This window comes from Neophocaena asiaeorientalis, unplaced genomic scaffold (genome assembly GCF_003031525.2).
Source record: "Neophocaena asiaeorientalis asiaeorientalis breed wild unplaced genomic scaffold, Neophocaena_asiaeorientalis_V1.1 scaffold140, whole genome shotgun sequence".
Classification (NCBI taxonomy): Eukaryota; Metazoa; Chordata; class Mammalia; order Artiodactyla; family Phocoenidae; genus Neophocaena; species Neophocaena asiaeorientalis.
The window spans coordinates 1,133,624-1,146,097 of record NW_020173729.1 but is presented as its reverse complement, the minus strand read 5'-3'; the positions used below and the strand labels follow the sequence as shown (position 1 = coordinate 1,146,097).

At 50.4% G+C, this 12,474-nt stretch overlaps 1 protein-coding gene and 1 long non-coding RNA gene across 3 annotated transcripts in view; one reads left to right on the top strand and one right to left on the bottom strand.

Moving 5' to 3' along the window:
* Window positions 1-3,439: 3,439 nt before the first annotated feature.
* Window positions 3,440-4,620, bottom strand: LOC112403396 (uncharacterized). Its single transcript, XR_003003900.1, has 2 exons — window positions 4,312-4,620; window positions 3,440-3,587 (listed from the first exon to the last, which is right to left on the bottom strand). It is a non-coding gene; the product is annotated as an uncharacterized LOC112403396 (long non-coding RNA).
* PLEKHG3 (pleckstrin homology and RhoGEF domain containing G3) overlaps window positions 4,207-12,474 on the top strand; it is a 42,568-nt gene continuing 34,300 nt past the window's right edge. Inside the window, exon 1 of one of the 2 annotated variants that reach the window (XM_024750831.1) lies at window positions 4,207-4,365. The gene's annotated coding sequence lies outside the window, so the exon portion shown is untranslated. Of the gene's footprint in view, window positions 4,366-8,633; window positions 8,713-12,474 lie in introns of those variants that run through there. The other variant, XM_024750832.1, reaches the window with a different exon arrangement.

Sequence of the window (12,474 nt, the reverse complement as noted above, 5' to 3'; positions counted from 1 at the left end):
TAACCCTTATTATTATGTGCTTTTGATTTTAGCTATCCTAAAAAGTATGAAGTGATATTTCACTGTTTTTCTGATTTGCATTTCCATGATGGCTAACGACATTATCTTTTCATGTGCTTATTGGCCATTTGTATATCTTTGGAGAAATGTCTGTTTAGGTCCTTTGCCCATTTTACAATTGGGGCTATTTGCCTTTTTATTATTGAGCTGTAGGAATTCTTTACATATTCTAGATGCAGTCTTTTATCAGATATATGATTGCAAAATCTTTCTCCCATCCTTTGCAGTTTTTCACTTTCTTGATGTCCTTTGAGGCATAACAATTTTATGTTTTGCTGATGTCCAATTTATCTGTTTTGTTGTTGTTGTGGCTTGTGACTCACATTTTGGGAAGTGTTGCTAAAATGCACCGTGGGGCTTCCCTGGTGGCGCAGTGGTTGAGAGTCCGCCTGCCGATGCAGGGGACACGGGTTCGGGCCCCGGTCCGGGAAAATCCCACATGTCGTGGAGCGGCTGGGCCCGTGAGCCATGGCCGCTGAGCCTGCGCGTCCGGAGCCTGTGCTCCGCGACGGGAGAGGCCACAACAGTGAGAGGCCCGCGTACCGCAAAAAAAATAAATAAATAAAAATAAAAGAAAATAAAATGCACCTTGAAACTCTGGAAGCTTTGAGACCTCTAAGTTTGGCGGTGGTTTACAGGTTGACTTTGAGGTTGCCTTTGACAGGGATTTCCTCCAAGTTTGGGATTTCATTCCCCACCCAGCCAGCTAGCTCTTGCTCCTTCTCTGGGCTGGAAGCACAGAGCCCCAGGGGACCTTCACCGTGTTTACATTCCCCTCCCTCTCCTGAGGTCTACCACAATAGAGCAGCTGAGATGACAGTTTGGAAATGTCCTTTATTGTGAAAACTCAATGGCCTTTGTCTCTGGGATTTGAAATTTTCATGCAAATGTTGGCAGCCAAGAGTTCGGAAGGAGGAGGGGAAGGGCTGGGAGAAGAAACCCTGCCATTGATTTCCATAGTGAGTCATTTCAGCTCTGTGTTGTCTTGGTTTTCTCACCCATAAAATGGGGGAAAATTTGTCCATCTCCCCAACTCAGTGGGGGTACTTTGAAGATGAGTTAGAATACTTTTGAGATCTTGGATTAAAGACATTACTGAGGCACAAGGTGTTATTATAACAATAAATGACTTAATAGAAGAGAGGGTGAGGCCGCTAAAGCAAAGGGCGGAAGGAGAGGCTCTGCACTGTGGAGTGGCTTCGGCCTAGAGCTCCTGGGCCCAGACAGAGTTTTATTCTTAGGAGTGAGATGGTGTAATTTCTCACGAACTGTTTGGGTTATTTCATTTGAGTTCAGCATTGCTCTGCTAAGTACATCCTATATGACTTCTGCCACAAGGAAAGATTACACTCTTTTTAGGAAATAAGATATACGTTAAAACAAGTAGAAACAGAGCAAGATATTATAATCAAGCCGTGAACTGAATAACAAGTGTCAAAAAGAAAGCAGAATAGATAATGGTGAAGAGAAGCATTCCCCTATTATGAATCTGAGATCTACCATACACTAGCTGTGTGACTTTGCCTCATTTTCTTCTTCTGTGACTGCAATTGTTCATACAAAGGACTTGTAATAATGGCCAGCACATAGTAAGCCCTCAAATGTTGGGCCTATCTGGGACCTTGTCAGGCTCGGCTTTTTCTGGTTATATGATCTTGGCCAAGTGGCTAGATCCTTCTTATCCTCAGTTATCCCATCTGTTAAATGGGGATAAGGATACTTACTAGGGAAACGGACCCTGTGGGGCCCTCCTGGGTACAAATCCTTTCCGTGTTCTCCATTTCTTGTTTGCAGGAAATAGGCTTCATGCAGCGTCCTGGATCTTCCTTGAGTTCCAAAGGGCAGATTGAAAGAGCTGCTGATCAGGGAAGGGAGTGCAGAAACACAGGAGAAGCATTCAAGAAACAATAGTGCAGCCATGGGGCAGGGTCCGGTTTCCAACTCAAGGAACACACATAACAATATTTTTGAGTTCTTCTGCAGGAACTAAGGCCCCCATCCAGGTGGAGGATGGTAACTTCAGGCTGAGCACAAGATTCCTGGAACACTGCCCTGTTACCTCATCACCAACCAATCAGAAGAAAGTCTGCACACAGTGGAAGGTAAGAAAGAATCTGACCCCCTCCCCTGATGATTCTCCCTTTAAAAACTTTCCTGGGCGAGCAGAATCTCTAGCGTTGGTTTTTGGGCAGGAGCGTGCCATCTCCCCAGGTTGCCAGCCTCTTGAATAAAGCAACATTTCCTTTCCAACCAACACTTGTCTCTGGAGTATTGGCTTTCCAGCGGCCAGCAGATGAACCTGATTTCCGTTAACACTAGCTCACAAGGCGGAGGTGAGGATGGAGACAGTGTTTGTAAATAGCATAGCAGGAGCCCTACAAATGGTAAGCATTCACTAAATTAGTTACTATTACTGTCAGTAACGCGATTACCTGCCCTGGCTGAGAGGTGCTGCTCACCGATGGCTTAGTTAAATCAGAGGCCTGCTTTGGAAGCTGGAATTTGAGATGGGCAGGAAGGGATTGATAGGATTTGGGTGATCAGAGAAGAAAGCAGGATTAAAGAAAGGCAGAAGCCTGAGGCTGAACTGTCTCTGGAAGGCAGGAGGAGACTGGGGCTTCTCACTTTCCGCACCCCCCAGTCCGGAGCCTGGCGGGCTGTATCTGGCAGAGCCCGTGGCTGCTGTTTACCTCCGACCCCCTCCACCCCGCACCCGCCTTCGCAATCTCTTTCACCTTCGCAGTCGGCGAGGGCAGTGCTCTGCTAGGTTGGAGGAGGCTCTCCCTCCCTGAGGAATGTGCGACCCTCCCTCTCTGAGGAATGTGCGTCCAGCTTCCCGGGCGATCCGGCCCAGCGCCTACCACTTTCCCCCGCCGCGGGTAGCCAGGGGAGCCCCGCTGTCTTCACCCCACCCTCCGCCATGATCCAGTTTCAAAGTCACCTGAAAGCCATTTCCTTCCGCTCACGCCCCTCCCCTCCCTGTAAATCACCTAGGACTTGCATTTGCCTGGAGTAACTTTTTTTCTTTTCCTTTTTGGCTTTTTTTTTTTTTTTTGCTTATTTTGTTTTAACGTGAATATTAGGCGTTTACTAGACGCACTTACCTCTACTGGATGTCAAGTATACCCAGTGGTTCTGATGTCAGTGTCCCATCCCTCCTCCCATCCTGGGCTTCTCTTCCCCTGTCCTGTGCTGGGACAGCATCTTTTTTTCAGCACATTTATTGATGAATTACTTCGGGTTTTAAAGTTTATGCTCTTGCTCAAAACGCAGCCGATCCTTATTGAGTGTCCCTGTCGCGTCCTCAGCCCCTCACTTTCCAGGTATGCACCTTTCGATGCCCACATGATTACATACAGACATAAAAACAGGAGACAGGTTCTCTTCGTTTTACCAAAATGGGTCCTTTATTTACACGGGTTTCTGCCTCTTGCTTTTTCCACCTAACAGTCTTGTGGTGGACTCCCTCCAAGTTATCGGCTTCTTCATCTCTTTCTTGTCAGCTTCTCGGAGGTTTGGATTTATATCTGTAAAGGGTCACGGGAACCGAATTTCGGTGAGGAATTCAAGACGTGAGTTTCTGGCTCAGAAAAGCCGAGGTGACCTGCTCTGGTAGGATCAGGACTCCCAAGTCCGATCCCAACTAAGGACTCACTTGGAAGCCCCCTTTCCTGTCCGTACAATGGGGGCTGTTTTGGCCGTCCGGTGACCTCTTGGGAGGCAGTGATATCAGGTCTGTGACACCACTGTGTGTCCCACCCCCACCCCCACCCCGTGCGTCTTTGTGTCTTAGCGCATCTAGGTTGCTCGGGGTCGGCTAGCGTTCGGCCGGGAGGACACTGCCGGGGCCGCGCGCTCGCCCCACCCGCGGGCGTTAATCATTAGCGGCGCGCAAGACCCCCCCCCGCCGCCGCAGCCTTTACCCCGGGTTCCAGCTCGCAGCGCCGCGAGGTTGCCCCCGTCCCCCGCCGAGCCGCCAATCGCGGGATTCCAGTCGCTGGCCCGAGTCTCCACCCACTGGAAAAATTCCTGGTCCGCCCTCCCTGTCCCCTCCCGCGGCTGCTGCCGCTCTGCTCGGCCCCGACTTCCTGCCGGGCGCTGGAAGGCGCGCGCGGGCTGGGGTCCCCGGGGGCCGCGCTAGCAGCTGGCCGCGCCCCGGCCGCCAAGGGGCTGGCCGTGGGCGGGAGCGGCCGGCAGCCTCGGCCCCTTCCCGGAGCGACATTCAAACTCGCGCCCGCGTTGCGGCGGCACCTGGGTGGCTTCGCGCGCCGTGCGTTCTGGATCCAGCCGGGCGGCCGCTGCTCGGTGAGTGTCCGTCGGTTCTCCCCGCGTCCTCTGCGGGCGCAGCGGGCCGAGCGGCAGTGCCCGGAGTGGTTTTGAAGCCCTTGCCCTCCCGGGCACCCGCCCCAGCCCCCTGCGGGGTGAGGACTCGGCGCGGCAGAGAGGGGCCCGGGGCCGCGTGGGCTCCTCCCAGGGCGACCCTCCAGGCCGAGGGCTGGAGCGCGAGAGGCTCGTGTAAGGAGACATTTTTCTGTCCTTTAGCCCCCACCCCGGAAACGAAAGGAGCGAATGCGCCCCGTGACTTCCAAGAGGCGCAGTTTGAAACCCGGGAAGCCCTCGAGGCGGCGCCCACCCGCGCCCACCCGCCCCCACTGCGCGCGCTTTTGCCCGAGGGCTGGTCCTTGCCTGGGACTGTGGGCCCGGGAGGGGTGGACTCTTCTGGGGAAGGACCCGAGCCTCTGGTCCCGGGAGCCCAAAGGCGCCAGCAGCCTGTTCCGGGTTGGTGTCACACAGTACTCGCTCTGGGAATCTCACGCGTCCTGGAGGGATTAGAGTGGGTGCCAGCAATGGGGTGTCGGGGAGCCGAAAGCACAGAAGCCACTGCCTGCCACTGCCTCCCTCGACCTCACCCACTCCCAAAACCGGTTTGGTTGATTTTCTCCTTATTCGCAGCCCTTTGGTTTGGAACGCTAGGAGGAGGCGTGCAAACTCGAAAATTTCAAGACGTTTTTAGGTAGCTACTTTTACTCTTTGGAGCTGCTTTTTAAAACAAAAGAAAGAACGGAGTGGGAAACGTAATGGTGGGAGGCTGGAGGGGTGTGGCCTGGGGTGGGGCGGTGTTATAGCGGCCACTGTAAGAGTTTCACCCTCGTTAGTCACTTGCCTATCTCCTGTTCTGGGGCCCCCAGGAGGCGATCCGGATTGCATCGTCCTACAGGGAACCCTGGACTGGGGGTTCCCAGAGTCTCCTCAGCCCTGCCTCTGCACGCAGCTCAGTCACACCAACCTTCCTCAAAGAAATAATGAGGGAGAGTAATGACAGCCCTGAGGGCTCCCCACTGAGCACATTGCCGGCCTCCCTTAAGGCAAGTGCCTTTCTAGCCTGCCTTTGCTGGACTGGGAATGGAATCCTGAGTGACGTAGCTGGGAATGACTTCACCCTAACCATTTCCAGCAGAAAACCTAGGGAGTAAGAACTCAAAAAAGGTGTACCCCTTCCCTCTGTTGTTCACCCTCTTCCCTGTGGGCCTGGGATGCCTCATCTCATCTCCTGCTGTTAATACTCCTCTGTCTCTGCTGCCCCCACTCCTTTCCCAGAAGGCTGGGCAACCCCTTAGATCCCTGGATGTCTTGCTCTGGGGATGGGGCAGGGAGTCTGCGTGGGGTAAACCAAGTCCTAGAAGCAGAGGAAGTGGTTTGCTTAAGAGCTGCCTTGGGCTTTTCTACTGCATTTTATTAGAAGTGGCACACTGGGGAGAGTGGGAAGAGCACTGGCATGGGAGCCCAGCACAGGATTTTGCCTCCGCTTTAGTCCTGGCTCAACTGTATATGGCATCGGATTTCTAGAGTCATTTGGGCTGGAAGGCACCTCCCGGGTGCCTAGGCCATTTACACATGCAGGCATCAGAGCCCAGAGATGTGACGTGACTGGAGCCTGGCTCCTGTTGGCCAAACAGGGACCAGAACTCAGATTTCCTCGTGGTCTAATCCATGCTTTTCCCAACGTGACCTGAGCAAGTCACATACTTTTTTCTGACTCAGCTTCCACATGAGTAGAGTTGGGGACTTGCCTGCTTTTCTTCACAGAGGCTGTGGTAAGGATCAAAGGAAGCCACATACGTGGAAAGTGCTGCATAAACGCCTATACAAAATGAGGGGCTCACTGTGGCTAGGAGGGGCCCTCAAGAGCTTTACAATTTACTGGATATGTCCCATGTGTGCCACAAGGAGACGGTAGATACCAGGAGCCAATGGTGGATGTTTACACCCCTGGCCTGTAATAGCTCCAGGGTAAACATTTGCCTTACCAAATCCACAGCTCTCCCAGGGTCACTGTGTTTACCCTGGAGGTGACCAAAGGCCATGGCCTGAGGGATGGCCAGGGCAGGAGGGGAAAAGGAGCTGTGTTCCAGATGTATGGCTTGCCCCTTCACCTCCACTCTCCTCTCAGAACCTTGTGAAGGCTCTGGTTCCAAGTCTGGGGGTTGCTACAAGCCCAGGCTGAGCACTGACTTTGGAGGGTTAATCGGGAGACCAACTAGCTATTCCCTGTTGTGTTGAGGGTTGAGGGGACTCTGGGCATTGGGAGGGTGCTGCCTTTGCAGCTGCACTGAGGGCTGTCTTCAGCTCCTCATTTGCCCCCCTCTCCCCATCCCAGGCTGCCACTCTGGCCCAGGCCGCTGCTCAGTCCTGCCTCTCTGGCCAGCTGCATGTCCATAGGCCTTTGTTTCAGGGTTGCAAGCCCGCCCTCCCCAGCAGAAGCCCTCAGGTTGGGGCCCTGGCAGCTGGAAATCACTACTGCCAGCAGGAAGGCTTTGCTGGAGTCCACAGGGGACCTGGCAGACCTTCATTTCCTCTTGTAGGTCCCATCTGGAGACCCCAACTTGCCCCTGGCCAGATTCTCTCACCATCTTTTCTCATCTTTCCTCCCCTGAATGGATGGATCATGCTCTTTTTCTTCCTACACTCACACTTAGTTCTATTTTAAAGGATTCATTCATTCATTCAACAGTTTTTTTGGCATCTACTATATATGAATGCTGGACGCAGAGGACACAGCAGTGAACAAAATATATGATAGTCATTGACTTCATGGAGCTGGCTTCTGGTGGGGGGAAGCTGTCAATAAGCAAGACAGGTAGTGGAAAGCAAGTTAATGATAAGCAGAGCAACATGATAGGGAAGGTGGATGTGAATTGTCATGGAGGGGGTGAGATGGCATTTTAGATGGGGTGGTCTGGGGCGCATCCCGAGGAAGGGCTATTTGATAATACCTGAAGGAGGAGTTTCCCTTCATCTCTGGTTTCCTTTTCTTTTTTTTTTTTTTTCCTGCGGTACGCGGGCCTCTCGCTGTTGTGGCCTCTCCCATTGCGGAGCACAGGCTCCGGACGCACAGGCTCAGTGGCCATGGCTCACGGGCCTAGCCGCTCCACGGCATGTGGGATCTTACCGGACCGGGGCATGAACCCATGTCCCCTGCATCGGCAGGTGGACTCTCAACCACTGGGCCACCAGGGAAGCCCCTCTGGTTTCCTTTTGTAACCCAGTTCATGCAACTCACTGCAGGGCTTGACAGCTTATTAGCCCTGCGGTGCTAAACTCCTTTGAGCCTGTGTTTCTCACCAGTAAAATGGAGTTAGTCATCATACCTACCACATACAGTTTTGTGAGACTGAACAATGAGCTAACGTGTGTTAAAGGCTTAGCAGAACCTATAGAGGTCATCAGTAAGTGATAGTCTTTTATTTTGTTATTTCTCCAACCAAATTCTGCAGGGGTAGCCCAAGATATTTAATGCCATTGCTAAATGAAAAGCTTTCCGTTTGAAGAATTAGGCAAGTGGGGAATTAGAGGCAGGTGAAAATCGAAACCCTAGTTAGTGCAGACTTTCTAGTTGGTGGGACTTTGCAGCCATATCCTAGATTCTCGGGGGTTGAGGATGTGGGTCTCCCAGGTGTGTGTGCTGCTTCCCCTGCTGACAGGGTGAACTGGGGGCAGCTGTGATTCTTCTCCCTTGCTCTGGAATTCCCCTTGCTTCCAAGCAGCCCTGATGAATCACACCTTCGTTCCTGGCCTCTCTGTCTCACAGCTGGGAAGACTATCTGCTCCTCCCCCAACGTCCTGTAGATAAATTACACCCAGAGAGGGAGAGAAAGGGATGGTGAAAACGAGGGAGGGGCAGGGGAAAGCTGGGCAGATGGGTGGAGCTGTTTTAGGAGAGCCTGCAAAGGTGCAAGAGGATTCTGATGAAGGCCTAGAGGCAGCCCCAGAAAAAGTTTCAAGAAGTGTCCACCATGGAGCAGAGTAACAGAATGGACAGGCACTGTGAGTGCTCAGAGTCTGGCTGGACTTGCTCAGCTCTGCACTGCTTCCACCCAGGCTTTCTGAGGAGTCTCTTCCCCTCTCTGCTGGAACCAGGACCTTAAAGGGAGGGACCTGATCTCAAAGCCTGCGGTCAAAAGCTGCGGTGAGCGGTTTCCTGGGGGCCTGGCCCTGGCTCAGGAAACAGGGGTGGGTGGTGGAGGGCGGGTCCTGGGGGAGTGGTCATCAGCCAGACCACTCCCTCTAAGAGCCCTGTCACCATCCAGCAGGAGCTGGACAGCCGAGCGGGCCCTGTGGTGAAGGAGCTTCCTGGTGCCTAGAGGAAACCAGGTAAAGCTAGATATAATATGGCTTCAGAGGAAGTGGATGGGAAGGTCCAAACAGCCTCAGGCATTTTTATGATGTTGGGTGACCTCAAGTCAGAGGGGAATGAAAACTGGGTAGGGTCAATGAACCTGTGATCAGAAGGAGGAGGTACATCCAGAGATGCCGGCATCCCTCTGGGTGCTGGCTGTTTGGGATAAAGGCTGGCTTTGTCAACAGGGTCTCTGCTCTGTTCTTATTTTGATTAGCAGCTCTCTGAAGGCAGGGACTCTGAGTCATCTTTGTTCCCACATTGCATGGAGAACAGTGTAAAGTGTAATCAACAGGGCATGATGAACTTGTGCTGGGGTCCCACCCTGAGGGCAATCTGGGCTCGGTGATCTCATCTGCTCCAGTTTTTGTTCCATGGAGTTAGAGGAAGAAGTCAGTGGTGGGGGTCAAGCCTAGCCCTTGGTGGGCTGTTGCCATCTGGGAATGCCAGCCAAGGGAGAATGGGGGCTTTTTATAGTTCTCTTGCTGGCCTTTGGGGAGGAAGCCCTCCTGGCTTAAGCTCAAGGAGTGGATTTTTAAGGACTCTCAAATTCTGTTTCGTGCTGAGCAGACTCTGGGCCAACCACAGGACCTGAATGAGGTACAGATGGGCATAATGGTAACTGTGCATGTAGCCTTTTGGGAGATAGAGTTTGAGGGTACTAGGGGTTGCTCTGATTGTTGCTGGAGTTTGGCTGAGACTGGAGGGAGAGGTGCTACAGGAGTGAAGTCTATTTCACTATGGTAATGGGATCTCGGGAGGGAAGATGGGTTCTACAGGTACTGGAAGCTCTTAAAAAGTCATATCCTTTACTCTCCAGGCCACAAGACTGTGTGTGTGTGTGTGTGTGTGTGTGTGTGTGTGTATGTGTGTGTCTGCACATAAATCAGAGGTTCTTGACCGATAGATGTCAAGTGTTTATTGAAAGGAAAAGAGAACCAGTATTCTTGTGGTCTCTATCCTGTGCGTCGCTACATCCCCAGTGCTTGATGCATAGTAGGATTCAATAAATATTTGTTGAATAAGTAAAACCCTACTGTGTGATGAACCTTTAGGAATTAGAGAAATTTTCATGCTCTTCACAAATGTTCTAATCCTGTCTGGAAGTATCTAGGATCGAGTATAACATTCTAAGAAGTTGAACCTGTGGTCAGCTGCTCTGGCCCAGGGGTAGGCAGCTCTGTATTCCTCCAGCCTGGGCAAGTGAAAGGGTGCCTGGGGTCACTGGGACCAGTCCTCCTGGGCCTGCTGAGAGTTTGCCCCCATGAATGTTGTGTCCAAAGTGGATGGTAGGGTGTGCTTATAGTCTAGAATATAGTTCATCCCATAATATGTCCTATAATATCCCATAACACCTCTCCTACCCTATTCAGGACATGGCCACCCAGTAGCCTTGCTTATCTGCATGGAGCCAAGAAGGTCTCCAGATCAGCCAGGACTCAAGTTCCTGCACTTTTTTCACACCAGCTCCCTAAGACCCTGTTTAACTCTTTTTTTAAAAAAAATAAATTTATTTTATTTATTTATTTTTGGCTGCCTTGGATCTTTGTTGCTGAGCACGGGCTTTCTCTAGTTGCGGTGAGTGGGGGCTACTCTTCGTTGTGGTGCGCGGGCTTCTCGTTGCGGAGCATGGGCGCTAGGCGCATGGGCTTCAGTACCTGTGGCGCGTGGGCTCAGTAGTTGTGGCGCACGGGCTTAGTTGCTCCGTGGCATGTGGGATCTTCCTGGACCAGGGCCCGAACCTGTGTCACCTGCCTTGACGGGTGGATTCTTAACCACTGTGCCACCAGGGAAGCCCTGTTTAACTCTTATATAGGAGTTGTGTCATCCTATTTCCAAGCCCACAACTGAAAGGAAGCAGCAAAGGAGAGAGTAAAGAGACCAGCATAGAGAGGAAAAATGACCACAGTGCAACTGAGAGTGGACAGAGATCAAGACACTATGCAAAGCAAGCACGAGCATAAGAGCCGGGGGTCATTTATTTAGGGGGAATGGCTTGTCACGCCTTGGCCCTTGGGGGGATCATTATTTTGATAATTGATGCTTTGCTGGTAATTGTGACCCTGAGTCAGCAAGAAAAGGTTAAATGATATTCCCTTGACTGTTTAGGAAGGCAGGGAAGGAAGTGTGTAACATGTTTTTAAAAGATGTCCCAGTCAGATAGACTAAAAGTTTTAAAAGTGTTGACACTTAGGTAATATCACTGGTCCTCTCAACAAGGCAAAAAATAAGTGGTGGTGCCCTCAACTACAGATAAGGAAACTGAGTCCACCCACACAAGGTAGGTAACTTTTCTGAGTTCTCTCAGCTAAGCCTTGGCAGGGATGAGGTCTGAACTTCTAAATGACTCTGGAGCACGTACACTGAACTCTACCCCAGACTGGAAACCGGGCACACTCTTGAAAACATGGCTCTTGGACAACTCTCTTCAGGGGTTCCGGCTAGTCAAGGTTTTACTGTGTTACTGTGGAGCCAGGATGGGCCCAAACTTAATTCAGCTCCACCCATAGCAGACTGCCAGTTATCCTAAAGGACGCTTGCCTCAGTGGAAACAAGAACGCCTTTAATACATTTACATTTTAAGCACCTACCCGGGTGCCACACAACACTTGCTGAGGCCAGAAAATGATAGGGAGGAGCTGCAATTTCAAAAATCCCAGGCCTCTTTCCGTCAGGAGCTTTTGTTCCTTTGTTTTGGTTCTGGACGCTGCTGAAAGATGCTGTGCTGTGCAGTCTCGGTGCCGGTTGTTCCAGTCTGTCTCCAGGGTGGCGGGGCCCGCCCCTGTGTAGGAACCCCTACCCCCATGTTCCCACCATCCAGATCTGGCAGATAGTAATTTTATCCTATTTACTTCTCATTTATTATAGAGATAGAATGTTACAGATGCAACTGAAGCTTTCTTTTTCTTCCTGATAGCTTTCTCTTCCCTCCCTCCCGCCCCAGAAGTAACATTCTCTTGAATATGGTGTTTATCATTTCTATGAATGTTTTTATACTTTTTACTGTTGTCTGTAAGTAATTTATAGTTTCATGTCGTTTTAATTTTGACTTGTATAGCATCATGTTGAATGAACATTGTTGTCTAGATTTACCCATGTTGAAATATTTAAATCTAGTTTATTCGGTGAACTATTATATGGTTTCTATTGCATATTACAGTTCCCTTATGGACAGACATTTAGGTTGATTCCATTTTCTCACCACTATAAGTAATAACTGTATTTATCATCCATGTGCCAGTCTTCTCTACCATATGTACCAGTGGTGGGATTACTGGGTTATAAATTTTGCTTTTCAAGATACGGTCAAATAATGTCCCTGAGTGATTTGTAACCAATTTATGTTCTTACCAGAAACATGAGATTGTTCTTACCAGAAACATGGGATTGTGTTCTTGCAATCTGGTAGATGTAAAACGGTATTTTAAAATTAATTTATAAATTGTTTTTTTAAATAAGCGCTTTTGATTAAAGATAGGGATGAGCACTTTTCATGTTTATTGGCTAGCCACGTTTATTATTCTGTGAGGCTTTGCCCTTTACGTTAAAAAAATAATTTTTAACCAGGTAATGTATCCATATGATTCAAACCTTGAAAGGTAATACAGTGAAAAGTCTCCAACATCTGTTCCCTTGCTCCCAGCTCCCTACCCTGTGACAAGTTAGAGGTTCTTGGTACTTTTTCAGAGTTTTAATTGCCATTTTCTTTTTCTTGTTGATTTTTAGGAGTTAAAAAG